The sequence below is a fragment of the Macaca nemestrina genome, chromosome 5 (genome assembly GCF_043159975.1).
Source record: "Macaca nemestrina isolate mMacNem1 chromosome 5, mMacNem.hap1, whole genome shotgun sequence".
Taxonomy (NCBI): Eukaryota; Metazoa; Chordata; class Mammalia; order Primates; family Cercopithecidae; genus Macaca; species Macaca nemestrina.
In genome coordinates this window covers 31,224,777-31,245,705 of record NC_092129.1, presented here as the reverse complement: position 1 = coordinate 31,245,705, position 20,929 = coordinate 31,224,777, and the positions used below count along the sequence as shown (strand labels likewise).

Sequence of the window (20,929 nt, the reverse complement as noted above, 5' to 3'; positions counted from 1 at the left end):
CTTCTCTGTTTTAGGCAAGGGAAAAATATGAGGACAGTTCTTCCACACCCTTCTAGTAACAGAAAGTTTGGATGCTAGGGGATGCTATATTAGAAATAATAAATTAATTCCACAATGTTTTACCAAACAAAAAGAACATTTGAGTCAGATTTAAAAAAAAAAAAAAAAAACACCAGATGCATTTGTACAAGACATACTACACAGCAGCAGAACTCTTTTCTACCCTAGCTGTAGTCCCCACCACCACACTTAAAAGATTAGCAATATCTCAGGAGATATATTGGAGCTACATACATGCATAATTTGGTTACAATGAAAACAGTCATCTAATTTCCTGATTAGATATCTGTTTATGCAACAGAGTTGCTAATCTGCACTTGTATATTTGAAGCAGGGGAGGGGTTTAGGGAGGGTAGAAAATTTGAGGTATATGGCAGAGTGGAGAGAGAGAGCTCTGTATGGAAAGAGCTGCAGTGAGGCAACTGTACTCTCATTTCTTTGGGTGGCAGTAGATGTGTGCCTCATCATGACCCAGTGGACAATAAAGAAGTAACAGTGCTTTAGATGTCTGCTTGGTATTCTCTCAAGAGATCCTGGCAAGCATGTAAGGATGAGAAGCCAGAGAAGACTCCATCTAAGAAATTTCTTCAAAAGAGGTTAACCCAGAAAATAATCTTCATTATTTGCAAATGATGATGAATTTATCAAAGGTGCCTCTAAAGAACCAACTCATGACACATGTAAAATGCCACTAGTTAAACACATGCCACAAAGAGGGCTTAAGAAGGAGGGGAAGAAAAATCAATAGAGAAGGGAGTGTGCTTTCTCTCTGAACTACTTTTTTCTATGCCTGGAAAAAAATGGACCCAGAGGGAAGGGAAGGATGAAAGAAAGAACAGCCCTCACTGCTACCTACAAGTGGCTTTTGGCCCAAAGTCAGGTTTGAATTTAGAAAAAAAAAAAAAAGGATATGAGTTTGAAACTTTAATCTGGATAAAACAGAATTGGATTAGATTGTTTCATGCCTTAAAATGAGGAGAAAGCTATAGGATCCTCTCAAGGTGTAATTGAAAGATGGAAAATGAAGAGTCTCCATGTCATGGTCGAAGGTAAAGATTACAGGGGAAAGAATAATGCTTCATGCTTGCATCCTCAAGTTTTGAAATTCAATAAAGTGCTTATGTTAGTTAAGTGGTAATATTTAATTATATCCCCAAAAGTATGTTCTTTTAAATTCAAGTTTACATAACAGATTATTGGATAAGTTTGTCTCTTTCTCTTAAAACATCTAATAAGAGAAGCTCTTATAATAAAAATCAGTGAAATCAAATCCAAGTCTTGATTCCTTTTGTATTTCACATTATTCCACATGAAATTGATTCCTCAGTTATTGACCTCTTCCTAATGCTTTTTCAATAATAGTTCACATATATTTGCACTGGTGCTTTTCTAAAACTTCATGTTATTGTTTTGTATTTTTATTATTGCTCTAACAATACAATGTCACTTTATCAAAATCTACTTGTGTAAAATTAGAAGAGATATAATATCCCTATGTAATTTGAAGACAAAAATCTCTCTAACTTAAGTGTATTTTTGAAGTTTTATGAAGGATATGATACTAACTTAGAAAGGATAAAATGTTTAATGTTCAATGCATTATTCAATATAAAATAATATGAACTAAGTAATTCTTAAAGGCCTCACAATGTTCCATTCTTATTTTGAAAAATTTGTAGAAGTTAGATGAAACAACATTTTCAGTCTTATAGCGTTGACTTCGTATGTTGACCTTATCATCCTTGAAGCTTCTTTAGAGTTACCTGGCCAAGGGTCTTTGCCCAGGATTTGTCTTTATTAAATCCAAAGTAGTACTCACTTCAGCAGCAAATGCACTAAAATTGTGATGATACAGAGATTACCATGGCCCCTACAGAAAGATGACACACAAATTCATGAAGCATTCCATATTCTTCCAGAAAAGATTGGGATTCTATTTTCAAAGTGCTGAAAGAAAAAAAAAACTTTCAACCCAGAATTTTGCATCCTGCCAGAATAAGCTTTATAAATGAAAGAGAAATGAAGTCTTTCCCAGACAAGCAAACACGGAAAGAATTCATCATCACTAGACCAACCTTACAAGACATGCTCAAAGGAGTCCTTAACATGGAAATAAAAGGTTTACACTCATCATCATAAAAACATATGAAAATATAAAACTCAGAAGTCTTATAAAAATTACACAAAGCAAGAAAATGAAGAAAGTATATAGAAACATTAAAAAACCCCACAAATCCATAAAGACAAAAAAAAATCAAAATAAACGAAGAATCTACAAAGCAACTAGATAAGAATGAACATTGTGGCAGGAAATAAATTCATATATATATATATCAACTTGAATGTAAATTGATTAAATGCTCCACTTAAAAGATACAAATTGGTGGAATGGATTAAAAACAAATCATAATTCAACTACATGCTGCTTACAAGAACCTTACCTTACTTGTAAAGACACATAGGGTGTTGATAAAGAGATGGAAAGAGATATTCCACACACACAGAAACCAAAAGCAGGCAGGAATAGCTATACTTATATCAGATAAGACAGATTTTACAATGACAACAGTAAAAAAATGTCAAACAAGGCCATTAGATAATGAAGGATAGACTTCGATTCAACAGGAAGATATAACAATCTTAACTATATATGTACTCAATACCAGATAACCCAGATTCATAAAACAAACATTACCAGACCTAAAGAAAGAGATATACAGCAATACAATAATAGTAGGGGACTTCAACAGCCCACTGATATCACTAGACACATCAAGACAGGAAATCTACCAAGAAACTGTGGATTTAAATTGGACTTTAGACCAAATTAATCTAAAAGAAATTTACAGAACATGCTCCTCAACAACTGCAGAATACACATTTTTCTTATCAGTGCATGAAACGTTGTCCCAAATAGACCATAATATAGTCCATAAAACAGGTCTCAATAAAATTTTGAAAATTGATATTATATCAACTATCTTCTCAGACCATAGTGGAATAAAACTAGAAATCAATTCAAAGAGGAACTGTTAAAATACATAAATACATTAAAATTAAACAATTAAATGAATGATGTTTGGGCCAATGATGAAATTAAGAGAGGAATTTAAAAACCTTTCAAAATAAATTAAAACAGGGACACATCATACCAAAACATCTGGGATACAGCAAAAGTGTGCTAAGATGAAAGTTTACAGTGTTAAATACCTACATAAAAAATTAGAAAGATCACAAATTAACATCTTATTATCTTACCTCACAAACAAACCAAACCCAAAGCTATTAGAAGATAAAAGCAAGAATAAAAAAAAAAAATGAATGAAATTGAGACCCCAAAACAATAAAAATGGTCAATGAAATGAAAAATTGTTTTTTGAAAATATAGACAAAATTGTTAGACTGCTGAATAGAATAAGTATGAAAAGAAAAAATTCAAATAAACATAATCAGAAATGAAAAAGGAGACATTACAACTGATACCACAGAAGTATAAAATATCAAGGACTACTATGAAGACCTGTATGCCTGTACAATCACAGACTAAAAAATCTAGAAGAAATGTATAAATTCCTGGAAATATGCAACCTTTCAAGATTGAACCTGGAAGAAATATATATCCTGAACAGATCAATAATGAGTAGTACAATTGAAGCAGTAAAAAACAAACCTCCCAACACAACAAGACCAGGATCAAATGGATTTACAGATGAATTCTAACAAACATAACAAAGAAGAACTGATACTTATCCTACTGAAAGTCTCCCAAAAAAATTGAGGAGGAAGGAATTCTCCCCAGTTCATCCAATGAAGCCAGTATCACTCTGATACCAGAGTTAAACAAGAACACAGGAACAACAACAAAAACAACAAAATGACAAACCAGTATTCTTGATGAATATAGATGCAAAAATCCTCAACAGAATACTATCAAACAAAATCCAACAGAACATCAAAAAAACAATATACCATGATCAAGTGGGATTTATTCCAGGAATGCAAGGATTATTCAATATATACAAAACAACAAATTTGATTTGCCACATACACTGAATTAAAAACAAAATTCATATGATCATCTCAATAGATGCAGAAAAACATCTGATATAATTCAGCATTTCTTCATGATTAAAACACTCAACACAGTAGGCATAGAAAGAAAATACTTCAAGGCCGGGCGCGGTGGCTCAAGCCTGTAATCCCAGCACTTTGGGAGGCCGAGACGGGCGGATCACGAGGTCAGGAGATCGAGACCATCCTGGCTAACACGGTGAAACCCCGTCTCTACTAAAAAATACAAAAAACTAGCCGGGCGCGGTGGCGGGCGCCTGTAGTCCCAACTACTCGGGAGGCTGAGGCAGGAGAATGGCGTGAACCCGGGAGGCGGAGCTTGCAGTGAGCTGAGATCCGGCCACTGCACTCCAGCCTGGGCGGCAGAGCGAGACTCTGTCTCAAAAAAAAAAAAAAAAAAAAAGAAAGAAAATACTTCAAAATAATAAAAAAACATATATGATAAACTCAAAATAATAAAAGCCATATATGATAAATAATAACCATATATGATAAGCCAACATCATACTGAACAGGAAAAAGTTGAAAGCATCCCCCTCTAAGATCTGGAACAAGACAGGATGCCCACTTACATCACTCCTATTCAACACAGTACTGGAAGTCTTAGCCAGAGAAATCAGGCCAGAGGAAGAAATATAAATCATCCAAATTGGAAAAGAAGAAGTCAAATTATCTCTGCTGTGATATTATCTTATACCTAGAAAAACTTACAGACTCCTCTAAAAGACCCCTAGAGTTTACAAATGACTTCAAAAAAGTCACAATATACAAAATCGATATACAGAAATTGGTAGCATTTCTGTACACTAATAATGATCAAGCTGAGAAGCAAATCAATAAGTCAATTACATTTACACTAGTTACAAAAAAAAAAAGTATAAAACATTTAGGAATATATTTAACCAAGGAAGTGAAATAACTCTACAAGGAAAACTAAAACACACAAATAAAATAACTTGCAGATGAGACAGGAAATGAAAAAACATTCTATGCTAACGGATTGGAAGAGTCAATATTGTTAAAAATGATCATATTGCCCCAAATGATCTATAGGTTCAATGCAATAACTATCAAAATACCAATGTTGTCTTTCACAGAATTAGAAAAAAAAAATCCTGAAATTTATATGAATCCCGAAAAGAGCTCAAATTCCCAATGCAATCCTAAGCAAAAAGAACAAACTGAAGGCATCACATTACCTGACTTCAAATTATACTACAAGGCTATTTTCATATAATAAGTAGTATAGTAACCAAAACAGAATGGTACTAGTATGAAAGTAGACACACAGATCAAGGGAACAGAATAGAGAATCAAGAAATAAAGCATACATACCTACAGCCAACTGATCTTTGACAAAGTTATCAAAAACATGCACTTGGGGAAAGACACCCTATTCAATTAATGATGCTGGGAAATTTGAATTGTCATATACAGGAGAATGAAACTGGACCCCTATGTCTCAGTATATAAAAAAATTAACTCAAGACGAATGAAATACTTAAATGTAAGCCCTGAAACTATAAAAATACTAACAGAAAACCTAGGAAAAACTCTTCTGGACATTGGTCTAGGGAAAGAATTCTTGATTAATACTCAAAAGCAAATTCAACAGAAACAAAAATAGACAAATGGGATTTAATTAAATTAAAAAGCTCTACATAGTAAAAGAAATAATCAACAAAGTGAACTAATAACCTGAAGAATGGGATTAAATACGTGCAAACTATACATCTTACAAAAAACTAATATCCATAATCTACATGGAACTCAAACCACTCAACAATAACAAATCAAACTCCTTAAAAAGTGGACAAACACACACAGACATTTTGAAAAAGAAGACACAGAAATGATCAAGAAGCAGATGAAAAAATGTTCAACATCACTAATCATCAGAGAAATGCAAATGCAAACCACCATGAGAGACCATCTTACATCAGTCACTTACTAAATGGCAGAAAAAAAAAAAGGATGTTGGTGAGGATGTGGAGAAAAGAGAACACTTATACATGATTGGTGGGAATGTAAATTAGTGCAATCTCTATGGAAAACAGTATGGACATTTCTCAAAGAACTAAAAATAGATCTATCATTCAGTCCAGCAATCCCACTACTGGATATATGTCCAAAGAAAAATAAATCATTATATCAAAAAGATACTGTACCTGTTTGTTTATCACAGCACTACTTATAACAGCAAGAATACAGAATCTATGTAAGTGTCCATCAATGAATGATTGGATAAAGTTATTAAATACACGTGCACGCGCGCGCGCACACACACACATACACACACACACCAGTACTATTCAGCCATCATGTATTTTACAGCAACATAAATGAAACTGAAGGACATTATCTTAAGTGAAATAACTCAGAAAATCTTTCATGATCTCATATATGGGAGCTAATTTGTACATATGGACATAGAAAGTGGAATGATAGACAATGGAAACTCAGAAGGGTGGGAGGTTAGGAACAGGGGTGAGGGATAAGACGTCACTTAATGGGTACAATGTTCATTACTTAGGTGATGACTATACTAAAAGCTCAGAGTTGACCACTATGCAACATATCCACGTAACAAAACAACACTTGTACTCACTAAATCTATAAAAACAAATGAATCCAAAGCACGCTTTAACCACTAGAAATAATTCAATACAAAATAACGTTGGCAATAGCTAAAAATGAAAAAGTTAACATTATTATTAACCAAAATGTAAGGTATAATAAAGTCTTTGGCAACATTTAGATCCCTAAAATTCAATACAGGTAAAAATAGACTTCATAAAGTTTTTTATAAGGTTCCTAGTGGCAGAAACTATAGCTAGGATAATGTGGATATCAATGGTGTTGCCAGGTATGTGAATATCACACAGTATGGTATATTAGTTAAATTCCCAGGTTTGAAGCATCTACTTGAATTCCACTCCCATTATGTACCAAATATATATCTTTGGAAAGATACTTAGGTATCTATGCCTCAGTTTATTATTTATTTATTTGTGAAATCAAAACAATAATATCTATCCAGGCTGCTAGAAGTTTTTTGTGTGTGTGTGTGTGTGTGTGTGTGTGTGTGTGTATGTATATAATTTAGAAGCATGTCTGGCAAATAGTGTCTGCTAAATAAGTATTATCTTATCTACTAGTGCTACTATATTAGGAAATGATATTCCAGACAAAGAGAATGCTAAGGCAAAACTAAAGGGGGAAATGATTGTGGCATATTTTGAAGAAGAGAAAGCCAGTAATGGGTAAACTAGTCAAAACTTAGGAAGGAGAGTAGGCAGGCATGGATCCTGAGGACCTCTATAACCAAAACATGAGCTTGGATTTCACTCTAGGTGCAGTGCTGAGCACTTAGATGAATTTAAATGCTGAGGAGAATTGTTTTGTGTACAAGGAACAGAAAGTAGGATGGCTTTCTCTACACATATTAGAAAATCTGAGTCGAAAGTTGAAAGGTAAATAGGGTAGCTGAAAGAGAAAAATCAACTGATGGTGGTCTTTAGTGCATTAATTTAAAGGCATTGTATTTGAGACAATAGAGAATTACAAACCATTACTATTTCTGAGAAGGGAAATGATTCACTTAGTCACTTACTTAGATAACATTAAACAGAAAATGACCCTGGAATTACAGATTAGATTTTTATATAAAGATGCTGATGGCTTTTAGGAGGTTGCTGAGGATCTGTATTGTTTTATCTAAGTTATATTACCAAGAGAAAATTATGCCAGTAAAAAATGAAGTTGAAAATATTTTGATAGATTTCAAATTTCTACCCAATCTGAGAAATTCAGGAGGTATATTAATCACTATTCTAATTATATGAACAATTTAGACAAAAGAAAGAGGAAAAAGGGGCTGCTTATCTGTGTTAAATTATGCAACTATTTGTAGAGTCTGAGGGTGGAAAAAATCCTACTTTAAAGAGCTGACACAAAGTAGCATAAAATTTCAAATAAAGAAAAGCTAAGTAATAAAAATGATATGTATTAGTTCACATAAAAATTAGCCAATCAGATTTTTATATTTTAAATTATATATAATTAAAATTTTTAATATGTAAACTTTATATAAAATTTTAAAATATATAATTTTCATATTATATATAATTATGTATTTATATATTCATCTTGCCTACCTACATATAATGCTGGAGGGTATTTGTGCATATATGTCCCCAGCTACACACCTTTTTTAAAAACTTCATCACTTTTAGGTTATAATGTAAATACTAAGACATGAAGATGCAGCTAAGGATCTTATAGGCCATTGTAGGACTTCAGTGAAATAGAGAGCCATGTGACAATTTTGATTAGAGAAATGGCATTATATGATATCATTTTTGAAAGCTTCACTCTAGTACTTTTGTTGATTATAGGTAGTAGAAGGGCAAGAGTATAAGCCAGGAGACCTGCTTAGAGGTTATAGTGGTAATCCAGGTAGGAGATGAAAGTGGAAATAGTGGAAGAGATGAGAAGACACTATAGTATAATATACACAATATTTAATATAAAGCTGAAGAGATTTGCTGGTGGATAGACTGCGAAGTATGAAAAAGAGGAATCAAGAGTGAATCCCAAGGTATTTTTTGGACTGTAACTTGGGAAGATTGAGTCAATGCATACTAAGAAAGGAAAAACTGGAACTGGTTTTGTGAGGAAAAAATCTGAAGCTCATTATTGGGTTTGAAATGTCTGTTGAAATTCAGGGAAGATTATAAATGGGCAGTTGATATGAAATCCAGTTTAGGACAGACACTATGCTGAAGATATTGGGATTTGTCAGCATATATAAGGATTTATATAAGATGTTTAAAACCATGAGACTAGATGAGTTGACAAAATAGCAAATGACAGGAGAGAAGAGGTCAAAAGGACTGAGACTAGAACACTGTAAAATGTAGAGGTCAGAGCGAAGAGTTATCAGCAAAAGCCAGTGAGAAAGAGCCAGCAATGAGGAAAGATAAATTGAATAGTCAGTTGTCCTTAACCACACATTGGGAAAGTATTAACACATAATGAATTGATTTACATTACAAAACACTATGCTTCAAACTAATGAGTTTAAAACAGAAGAATTATGAAGAAAAATGTAGTTCTTCTCTTTTGGATACTGCTTTAAGGTAAATAAAAAGTACTTTCCCAGCTAACTTTTTTACTTAAATTCAAGCATAGCATGTCTGTTTTGTGATTTTTATCTATCATTGTTTCCAAAAGGCTGCACTTACCAGTGAGTTAAGGCACTTAGGCTTTATTACAAAAGTTGGGGAGTGTGGAGAGCCCAATGCAAGCTGACAAAAAAGAAAAATAAGTTTTTAGAGCATCCATGACTAAAAACTAAGAATCATAAGGGAATAAAATAATAGAACTGTAGACTTGGACTGAAAGAGCCAGTGCACAAAAAAGAACAAGAGGAAGAAGAAGGATGAGGAGGAGGAAGAGGAGGAGGAATTCAAATCAAGAAGACAGTCTAGACTCAAGAAATCTGAAACACGATTTATTAGACATATGTAATACCTAATAAATAATGTACTAAGCAACAAAATTTTAGTTAATACCACAACTTGATGAAATTCATTATATCTTCTAAGTATATAACCTAGTATATATACTTCATCACTCATATATACTTCATGATGTACAGTATATATATGTGTGTGTGTATATATATATACACTTCAGTGCTATATATACTTCATCACTCATATATATATGAGAGAAAGATAGAGGGAGGGAGAGAGGAAATGAGAGAAAGAAGGAAGAAAAAAAGAAAGAAAAAGAAAGAAAGAAAGAAAGAAAGAAAGAAAGAAAGAAAGAAAGAAAGAAAGAAAGAAAGAAAGAAAGAAAGAAAGAGAAAGAAAGAAAGTAAGGAAGGAAGGAAAGAAAGAAAGAGAAACAATGAAAGAAAGAAAGAAAGAAAGAAAAAGAAAGAAAGAAAGAAAGAAAGAAAGAAAGAAAGAAAGAAAGAAAGAAAGAAAGAAAGAAAGAAAGAAAAGGAAGAAAGGAAGGAAGGAAGGAAGGAGAGACAGAGAAAGAAAGTGAGTTGAAAAACAAAAGGAAGGAAAGAGGAAGGAAAGGAAAGAAGGTGAGAGAGAAAGAGACAGAGTGGGAAGGAGAAAAGGAGGGAGGGAAACAAAGCACCACTTTAGGAATCAGTGGATGCGATTTGTTAGTTTTGTGTAATTTTTTAAATTAATTATTTTTTTAAGAGCTGGAGTCTTGCCATGTTGCTCAGGCTGGTGTGCAAGGGCAATACACGGTATAATTATCAGAACCCACTGTAGCCTTAAACTCCCGGCCTCAAGCAATCCTCTTGCCTCAGTTTCCTGAGTAGCTGGGACTACGGATGTATGCCATCACACTTAGCTTAATTTTTTATAAGAAAAAAACAGCTCTCACAAACTACTACAACTTTCTGCTCTCCATAAATTGCTCTATTTATAACTATGACAATGCACTTAATTCTATTTCTCACCACAAGTAACAAAATCACCCCAAATAATAAAAATTCTGGTTTTCTTCATGATCTTAGAAATATTCTTTAGTTGCCTAAAGAATATGTGTGTGTATGTATATATATGTGATATATATGTAAATGTGATATATGTATATATATATATCACATATATAAAACACTTGGAACCAAAGAAAACATGGATTTTTGGTTCAAAGTGGTTAAAATCAGAAAGCCTGAAGCATAAACTTAAAATTAGAAAAAGTAAACAAGATAATTAGAGAAATACAGAACAATTTGAGACCATCAAGGATTATGACAAACCTGTGGTTGGTCTTGAGGCTACCAACTATGTACTTGATGACAACAAGGATAACATCACTATTCCAGCCACAGTTTGAGTTACAAGAAAATAGTAGCCCTCTGTCTTTAAATTATACTGTGTATGTAGATACTAATGTGAACTGTATTATTATTGAGGAGATGCACGTGAACCCAAATTTTGCTGAAGAACCCTGAGCAATAGTTGAATAAAGTCATTACATCTACTGAATGGCAAAATTTCAGTTATAGAGAGCTGCTATACAACATTATGCTTATAGTTAACAACACTGTATTGTGCACTGGAAAATATGTTAAAAAGGTAGATCTCATGCCAGTCAGAATGGAGATTAAAAAGTCAAGAAACAACAGATGCTGGGGAGGTTGTGAAAAAAAATGCTTTTACACTGTTGGGAGTGTAAATTAGTTCAACCATTGTGGAAGACAGTGTGGTGATTCCTGAAAGATCTAGAAGCAGAAATACCATTTGACCCAGGAATCCCATTACTAGGTATTTACCCAAAGGAATATAAGTAATTCCATTATAAAGATACATGCATGTGTATGTTCATTGCAGCACAATTCACAATAGCAAAGACATGGAATCAATCCAAATGCTCATCAATGAAGAAAATGTGGTACATATACATCATGGAATACTATGCAGCTGTAAAAAGAAACAACATCATGTCTTTTGCAGGGACACAGATGGAGCTGGAAGCCATTATCCTCAGCAAACTAACACAGGAACAGAAAACCAAATACCACATATTCTCACTTATAAGTGCTTATAAGTGGGAGATGAATGATGAGAACACATGGACACATGCGGGGGGGTGGGGGGGAGCAACACACACTGGGACCTGTCAGGGGGTGTGAGGGAAGGGAGAGGATCAGGAGATGCTGGGCATAATACTTAGGTGATGGATTGATCCGTGCAGCACACCACCATATCACACCTTTACCTATGTAACAAAAGGGCACATCCTGAATATATAACCCAGAACTTAAAATAAAAGTTGAAGAAAACAAATATATAAAGATATATCTAAGGAATACAGAAAATGATGTTCCTTTTCAATAGCCCAAAAGATGTTTTTTTTTAAAAAGTCAGACTGAAGACATTCACTTGTTGAATAATGGTAGAAGCATATTCAAGGTAAATGAAGACTGGGAAGAATTAAATCTGCAACAATTCATTTTTAAAAAGGGTAGATCTCATGTTAAATCGTTTTACCTCAATAAAAAATCTACAATCATATTTAATATTTCATTATGCCCATATTGAAGGAAAATATCCATAATTTTCAAGACTCTTAATCTCCTTCTTTGTAGTATCTTTTTTTTCCCCTTACCTTATGATGTTGGAGTAACCAAGACGTATTTTGCAGACCTCATTGTTTTTCTCTCCTTTGGTCACGTCTTTCAGTCTCATTGCCTCAAATATATATAGTATTTAAACTCTCAAATTTATATTCTCAATCCAAATCTCTCCCATGATCTACATATTTTAGCAAAGCATTGAACTAAAATTTATGAAATCTAGACCTTAGACCTCATTTTAGAAAGAAAAACAATTCTAAACCAGTATATCTTACTGCTCCTTCAACTAAAATAATTTAATTATGACCAATAAACTATAAAGTTTAGGTCCAAATTTCATGGCATGACTTATAATTTCCTTCAAAATCTGGCTCTTGTCTACCTTTATAAGCTGGTCTACCAATTTAGACAACAGGTACCCTTTGCATATCCGACCTTCACAATACATTTACGGCTTCCTAATGTTATCATGATCTTTCCTACCTTCACACAGTGTCCTCTGCTTGAAACTCTCTTTCCTAGCTGTTTTTCAGTCTTTAAGAATCAGTGCAATAGCAGTGGAAGCAAGAGTAATTAATACTTCCATTTAAAATAATTTTTTGCTATATTTTTGTTGTGAATAATATTAATTACATAACATATAAGAACACATTGTAGGTTCATATAAATGAGCATATATTCCATGAAGTTTCTAATGCTCTGTCTCTCCTTATGGTATTTAGCACTTTTCTATGCTTCTTTACCTTATCTATATCTATATATATATTTTATTATTATACTTTAAGTTCTTGGGTACATGTGCACAATGTGCAGGTTTGTTACTATACTGTATATCCCCAAGGTAAAGAATCTCATTCCATCTTTATAGTGCCTGCTTCATATGGTTCCTGGTTGCCATTCTATAGAAAACATTTAAATAGCTTTCTGTTTAGAAATTTAGCCTCTATAGACTCAAAACTAATAAAATACATCTCAAATAATCCCTCTTCTATCTGTTTTTAGTTTCAATTAGTAGGAACAAAAGGTATTTTTAATACATTTTTCTATTTTTTTCTTCAAACTCCTTATGTTTGAAATAATGATAATTTATTATGGATATTATTGTACATAATTTTGAGGTTTTTTTATTATACTTTAAATTCTAGGGTACATGTGCAAAACGTGCAGGTTTGTTACATATGTATACCTGTGCCATGTTGGTGTGCTGCACCCATCAACTCGTCAGCATCCATCAACTCATCATTTACATCAGGTATAACTCCCAATGCAATCCCTCTCCCCTCCCCCCTCCCCGTGATAGGCCCGGGTGTGTGATGTTCCCCTTCCCGAGTCCAAGTGATCTCATTGTTCAGTTCCCACCTATGAGTGAGAACATGCGGTGTTTGGTTTTCTGTTCTTGTGATAGTTTGCTGAGAATGATGGTTTCCAGCTGCATCCATGTCCCTACAAATGACACAAATTCATCCTTTTTTATGGCTGCATAGTATTCCATGGTGTATATGTGCCACATTTTCTTAATCCAGTCTGTCTCTGATGGACATTTGGGTTGATTCCAAGTCTTTGCTATTGTGAATGGTGCCGCAACAAACATACGTGTGCATGTGTCTTTATAGCAGCATGATTTATAAACCTTTGGGTATATACCCAGTAATGGGATGGCTGGGTCATATGGTACTTCTAGTTCTAGATCCTTGAGGAATCGCCATACTGTTTTCTATAATGGTTGAACTAGTTTACAGTCCCACCAACAGTGTAAAAGTGTTCCCATTTCTCCACATCCTCTCCAGCACCTATTGTCTCCTGACTTTTTAATGATCGCCATTCTAACTGGAGTGAGATGGTATCTCATTGTGGTTTTGATTTGCATTTCTGTGATGGCCAGTGATGATGAGCATTTTTTCATGTGTCTGTTGGCTGTATGAATGTCTTCTTTTGAGAAATGTCTATTCATATCCTTTGCCCACTTTTTGATGGGGTTGTTTGTTTTTTTCTTGTAAATTTGTTTGAGTTCTTTGTAGGTTCTGGATATTAGCCCTTTGTCTGATGAGTGGATTGCAAAAATTTTCTCCTATTCTGTAGGTTGCCTGTTCACTCTGATGGTAGTTTCTTTTGCTGTGCAGAAGCTCTTTAGTTTAATGATATCCCATGTGTCAATTTTGGCTTTTGTTGCCGTTGCTTTTGCTGTTTTAGACATGAAGTCTTTGCCCATGCCTATGTCCTGAATGGTATTACCTAGGTTTTCTTCTAGGGTTTTTATGGTATTAGGTCTAACATTTAACTCTCTAATCCATCTTGAATTAATTTTCATATAAGGAGTAAGGAAAGGATCCAGTTTCAGCTTTCTACTTATGGCTAGCCAATTTTCCCAGCACCATTTATTAAATAGGGAATCCTTTCCCCATTTCTTGTTTCTCTCAGGTTTATCAAAGATAAGATGGCTGTAGATGTGAGGTATTATTTCTGAGGACTCTGTTCTGTTCCATTGGTTTATATCTCTGTTTTGGTACCAGTACCATGCTGTTTTGGTTACTGTAGCCTTGGAGTATAGTTTGAAGTCAGGTAGCGTGATGCCTCCAGCTTTGTTCTTTTGACTTAGGATTGTCTTGGCAATGCGGGCTCTTTTTGGTTCCATATGAACTTTAAAGCAGTTTTTTCCAATTCTGTGAAGAAACTCATTGGTAGCTTGATGGGGATGGCATTGAATCTATAAATTACCTTGGGCAGTATGGCCATTTTCACGATATTGATTCTTCCTATGCATGAGCATGGTATGTTCTTCCATTTGTTTGTGTCCTCTTTTATTTCACTGAGCAGTAGTTTGTAGTTCTCCTTGAAGAGGTCCTTTACATCCCTTGTAAGTAGGATTCCTAGGTCTTTTATTCTCTTTGAAGCTATTGTGAATGGAACTTCATTCATGATTTGGCTCTCCGTTAGTCTGTTACTGGTGTATAAGAATGCTTGTGATTTTTGCACATGGATTTTGTATGCTGAGACTTTGCTGAAGTTTCTTATCAGCTTAAGGAGATTTTGGGCTGAGACAATGGGGTTTTCTAAATATACAATCATGTCATCTGCAAACAGGGACAATTTGACTTCTTCTTTTCCTAACTGAATACCCTTGATTTCTTTCTCTTGCCTGATTGCCCTAGCCAGAACTTCCAACACTATGTTGAATAGGAGTGGTGGGAGAGGGCATCCCTGTCTTGTGCCAGTTTTCAAAGGGAATTTTTCCAGTTTTTGCCCATTCAGTATGATATTGGCTGAGGGTTTGTCATAAATAGCTCTTATGATTTTGAGATACGTTCCATCAATACCGAATTTATTGAGAGTTTTTAGCATGAAGGGCTGTTGAATTTTGTCAAAGGCGTTTTCTGCATCTATTGAGATAATCATCTGGCTTTTGTCTTTGGTTCTGTTTATATGATGGATTACCTTTATTGATTTGCATATGTTGAACCAGCCTTGCATCCCAGGGATGAAGCCCACTTGATCATGGTGGATAAGCTTTTTGATGTGCTGCTGGATTCAGTTTGCCAGTATTTTATTGAGGATTTTTGCATCGATGTTCATCAGGGATATTGGTCTAAAATTCTCTTTTTTTGTTGTGTCTCTGCCAGGCTTTGGTATCAGGATGATATTGGCCTCATAAAATGAGTTAGGGAGGATTCCTTCTTTTTCTATTGATTGGAATAGTTTCAGAAGGAATAGTACCAGCTCCTCCTTGTACCTCTGGTAGAATTCAGCTGTGAATCCATCTGGTCCTGGACTTTTTTTGGTTGGTAGGCTATTAATTATTGCCTCAATTTCAGAGCCTGTTATTGGTCTATTCAGGGATTCAGCTTCTTCCTGGTTTAGTCTTGGGAGAGTGTAAATGTCCAGGAAATTATCCATTTCTTCTAGGTTTTCTAGTTTGTTTGCGCAGAGGTGTTTACAGTATTCTCTGATGGTAGTTTGTATTTCTGTGGAATCGGTGGTGATATCCCCTTTATCTTTTTTTATTGCGTCGATTTGATTCTTCTCTCTTTTCTTCTTTATGAGTCTTGCTAGCGGTCTGTCAATTTTGTTGATCTTTTGAAAAAAGCAACTCCTGGATTCATTGATTTTTTGGAGGGTTTTTTGTGTCTCTATCTCCTTCAGTTCTGCTCTGATCTTAGTTATTTCTTGCCTTCTGCTAGCTTTTGAATGTGTTTGTTCTTGCTTCTCAAGTTCATTTAATTGTGATGTTAGAGTGTCAATTTTAGATCTTTCCAGCTTTCTCTTGTGGCATTTAGTGCTCTAAATTTCCCTCTACACACTGCTTTAAATGTGTCCCAGAGATTCTGGTATGTTGTATCTTTGTTCTCATTGGTTTCAAAGAACATCTTTATTTCTGCCTTCATTTCGTTATGTACCCAGTAGTCATTCAGGAGCAGGTTGTTCAGTTTCCATGTAGTTGAGCGGTTTTGATGGAATTTCTTAGTCCTGAGTTCTAGTTTGATTGCACTGTGGTCTGAGAGACAGTTTGTTATAATTTCTGTTCTTGTACATTTGCTCAAGAGTGCTTTACTTCCAATTATGTGGTCAATTTTGGAATAAGTGCGATGTGGTGCTGAGAAGAACGTATATTCTCTTGATTTGGGGTGGAGAGTTCTGTAGATGTCTATTAGGTCTGCTTGCTGCAGAGATGAGTTCAATTCCTGGATATCCTTGTTAACTTTCTGTCTCGTTGATCTGTCTAATGTTGACAGTGTAGTGTTGAAGTCTCCCATTATTATTGTATGGGAGTCTAAGTTTCTTTGTAAGTCTCTAAGGACTTGCTTTATGAATCTGGGTGCTCCTGTATTGGGTGCATATATATTTAGGATAGTTAGCTCTTCCTGTTGAATTGATCCCTTTACCATTATGTAATGGCCTTCTTTGCCTCTTTTGATCTTTGATGGTTTAATGTCTGTTTTATCAGAGACTAGTATTGCAACCCCTGCTTTTTTTTATTTTCCATTTGCTTGGTAAATCTTCCTCCATCCCTTTATTTTGAGCCTATGTATGTCTCTGCCTGTGAGATGGGTCTCCTGAATACAGCAGACTGATGGGTCTTAACTCTTTATCCAGTTTGCCAGAGTGTGTCTTTTAATTGGAGCATTTAGTCCATTTACATTTAAGGTTAATATTGTTATGTGTGAATTTGATCCTGCCATTACGATATTAACTGGTTATTTTGCTCGTTACTTGATGCAGTTTCTTCCTAGCCTTGATGGTCTTTACATTTTGGCATATTTTTGCAATGGCTGGTACCGATTGTTCCTTTCCATGTTTAGTGCTTCCTTCAGGGTCTCTTGTAAGGCAGGCCTGGTGGTGACAAAATCTCTAAGCATTTGCTTATCTGTAAAGGATTTTATTTCTCCTTCACTTATGAAACTTAGTTTGGCTGGATATGAAATTCTGGGTTTAAAATTCTTTTCTTTAAGAATGTTGAATATCGGCACCCACTCTCTTCTGACTTGGAGAGTTTCTGCAGAGAGATCTGCTGTTAGTCTGATGGGCTTCCCTTTGTGGGTAACCCGACCTTTCTCTCTGGCTGCCCTTAAGATTTTTTCCTTCATTTCAACTTTGGTGAATTTGGCAATTATGTGTCTTGGAGTTGCTCTTCTCGAGGAGTATCTTTGTAGCGTTCTCTGTTTTTCCTGGATTTGAATGTTGTCCTGCCCTACTAGGTTGGGGAATTTCTCCTGGATGATATCCTGAAGAGTGTTTTCCAACTTGGTTCCATTTTCCCCTCACTTTCAGGCACCCCAATCAGATGTAGATTTGGTCTTTTTACATAATCCCATACTTCTTGCAGGCTTTGTTCATTTCTTTTTCTTCTTTTTTCTTTTGGTTTCTCTTCTTGCTTCATTTCATTCATTTGATCCTCAATCGCTGATACTTTTTCTTCCAGTTGATGGAGTCAGTTACTGAAGCTTGTTCATTTGTCACGTATTTCTCGTGTCATGGTTTTCATCTCTGTCCATTCGTTTATGGCCTTCTGTGCATTAATTACTCTCACTATCAATTCTTCTACTCTTTTTTCAAGACTTTTAGTTTCTTTGCGCTGGGTACATAATGCCTCCTTTAGCTCTGAGAAGTTTGATGGACTGAAGCCTTCTTCTCTCATCTCATCAAAGTCATTCCCTGTCCAGCTTTGATCCGTTGCTGGCGATAAGCTGCATTCCTTTAAAGGGGAAGATGCACTCTCATTTTTTGAATTTTCAGCTTTTCTGCCCTGCTTTTTCCCCATGTTTGTGGTTTTATCTGCCTCTGGTCTTTGATGATGGTGACGTACTGATGGGGTTTTGTTGTGGGTGTCCTTCCTGTTTGTTAGTTTTCCTTCTAACAGTTAGGAACCTCAGCTGTAGGTCTGTTGGAGATTGCTTGAGGTCCACTCCAGACCCTGTTTGCCTGAGTGTCAGCAGCAGAGGCTACAGAAGATAGAATACTGTTGAACAGAGAGTGTTCCTGTCTGATTCTTGCTTTGGAAGCTTCCTCTCAGGAGTGTACTCTACCGTGTGAGGTGTGGGGGGTCAGTCTGCCCCTAGTGGAGGATGTCTCCCAGTTAGGCTACTCAGGGGTCAGGGACCCACTTGAGCAGGCACTCTGTCAGTTCTCAGATCTCAACCTCCATGTTGGGAGATCCACCGCTTTCTTCAAAGCTGTCAGACAGAGTTGCTTGTGTCTGCAGAGGTTTCTGCTGCTTTTTGTTGTTGTTGTTGTTGTTGTTTAGCTGTGCCCTGTCCCCAGAGGTGGAGTCCACAGAGACTGGCAGGCCTCTTTGAGCTGCTGTGAGCTCCACCCAGTTCGATTTTCCCAGGGCTTTGTTTACCTACTTAAGCCTCAGCAATGGTGGGCGCCCCTCCCCCAGCCTCGCTGCTGCCTTGCGGTTAGATCACAGACTGCTGTGCTAGCAATGAGGAAGGCTCTGTGGGCATGGGACCCTCCCAGCCAGGTGTGGGATATAATCTCCTGGTGTGCCCGTTTGCTTAAAGCGCAGTATTGGGGTGGGAGTTACCCGATTTTCCAGGTGTTGTGTGTCTCAGTTTCCCTGGCTAGGAAAAGGGATTCCCTTCCCCCTTGCGCTTCCCAGGTGAGGCGATGCCTCGCCCTGCTTCAGCTCTCGCTGGTTGTCCTGCAGCAGCTGACCAGCACCAATTATCTGGCACTCCCCAGTGAGATGAACCCAGTACCTCAGTTGATAATGCAGAAATCACCTGTCTTCTGTGTCGCTCGCACTGGGAGCTGGAGACTGGAGCTGTTCCTATTGGGCCATCTTGCTCTGCCCCCAATTTTGAGATTTTTTAAAAAATTAAACTTTGAGGTGGCAATGTTGATGTTCAGCTTTTAATTCATCCTTACATGATATGACACAATCTCAGATAAAACTTGAGTTACTCGTATCCAAAAAAGAAACTAAACAATTAAAAATTAAAATCATTCATATAAATATGAATACACAATTTTTATAATATTTTAATACCACAATCTCTCTTATTCTGACTTATATTAAAATGTAATTTTGTATAACGTTTTTGGTTCAAATATGTTTACAAAACTATCTAATGTTGCTTTTCTTATGATATGTCCTGTGAAGTTATTTTCACACATTTTATTTTTTGTCAATTTTTAATAATTGCTTATATATATGTTTAATAGTTTTAATCATCAGTAACTATCTGCACCAGTTTTTCATTGCACTAATAAAATAGTATTTATATTTTTGCTGAATGACAGCATTTAAACATATAAAGCACATACAGAAATTTATACTCAAAGTTGTATATGGAATCCTTACCTGTATTTTAAAATGATTCTTTAACACTTAACAATTGATTTGAATGATATGCTTTATTTGTATTACTGTAGTGTTATGCTAATTAGATATAGCTATAAACCACTGGATCAATCTATACTAATGATATACAAGATGGTAAAAATGACACTAAAACTGTATAGCAGAACTAAATAGCATGCTGCATCCTCATGTTGAGGTTGAAGCCTAGCTTCAATTCATCAAGCATCAAGAAAATATAAAACTAATTATAGTTAGCTTTATAACTATAATTATTTAAGAGTATTGTCTAATCACTCCCGTCATATTTTAAGGTCCTTGAAGAAAGGAACTTTTTCCCTCTAATTAATTTTTTCACTCCCAAAGAGCTTAGCCTAATGTCTAACAAAAATGGAGTTGTGCAAAAGTGTATTTATATAATTACTTAATGAATGAATAGTTACATCCATAAACTGATAGATCTCTGAAGCAAAATTTTGTATTAATCACTTTTATTAAGAATAGTGAGCAAACAGAGCTGGTTCCAGTTGACCCTGGATGTGACAGGGCAGCCTCCCTACTCCCAAGTAATAGAGGCAGGATTTGGAAGAATGTTGAGTCACTCAGCAAATTCAGTGGACCAAAAATTGTGCAGTGAATTTTAAAATAATGATCATTATATCATTTTAAAAGTCTAATTTAAAACCAATTTTTAAAATTACAATTAAGACTTTACCTCCTACTAATTACGTAAATTGGAAGAGAGGATATACCATGCAATACATCATGTAGATCTTTTACTTTAACTTTATTGTTTAGTTTACAAGGTCAGTTGGCAATTATTAAAGGATGCCATGTATTTCTGAAAGTTAATCAGGAGACTAGATAAATAAAAAGTGAGATCA

General features: G+C 35.2%; 1 pseudogene; it reads left to right on the top strand.

Annotated features, from left to right (window-relative positions):
• The first annotated feature begins 1,875 nt into the window (after positions 1–1,875).
• LOC112423855 (U6 spliceosomal RNA) lies at positions 1,876–1,975 on the top strand (annotated as a pseudogene).
• The last annotated feature ends 18,954 nt before the right edge of the window (positions 1,976–20,929 follow it).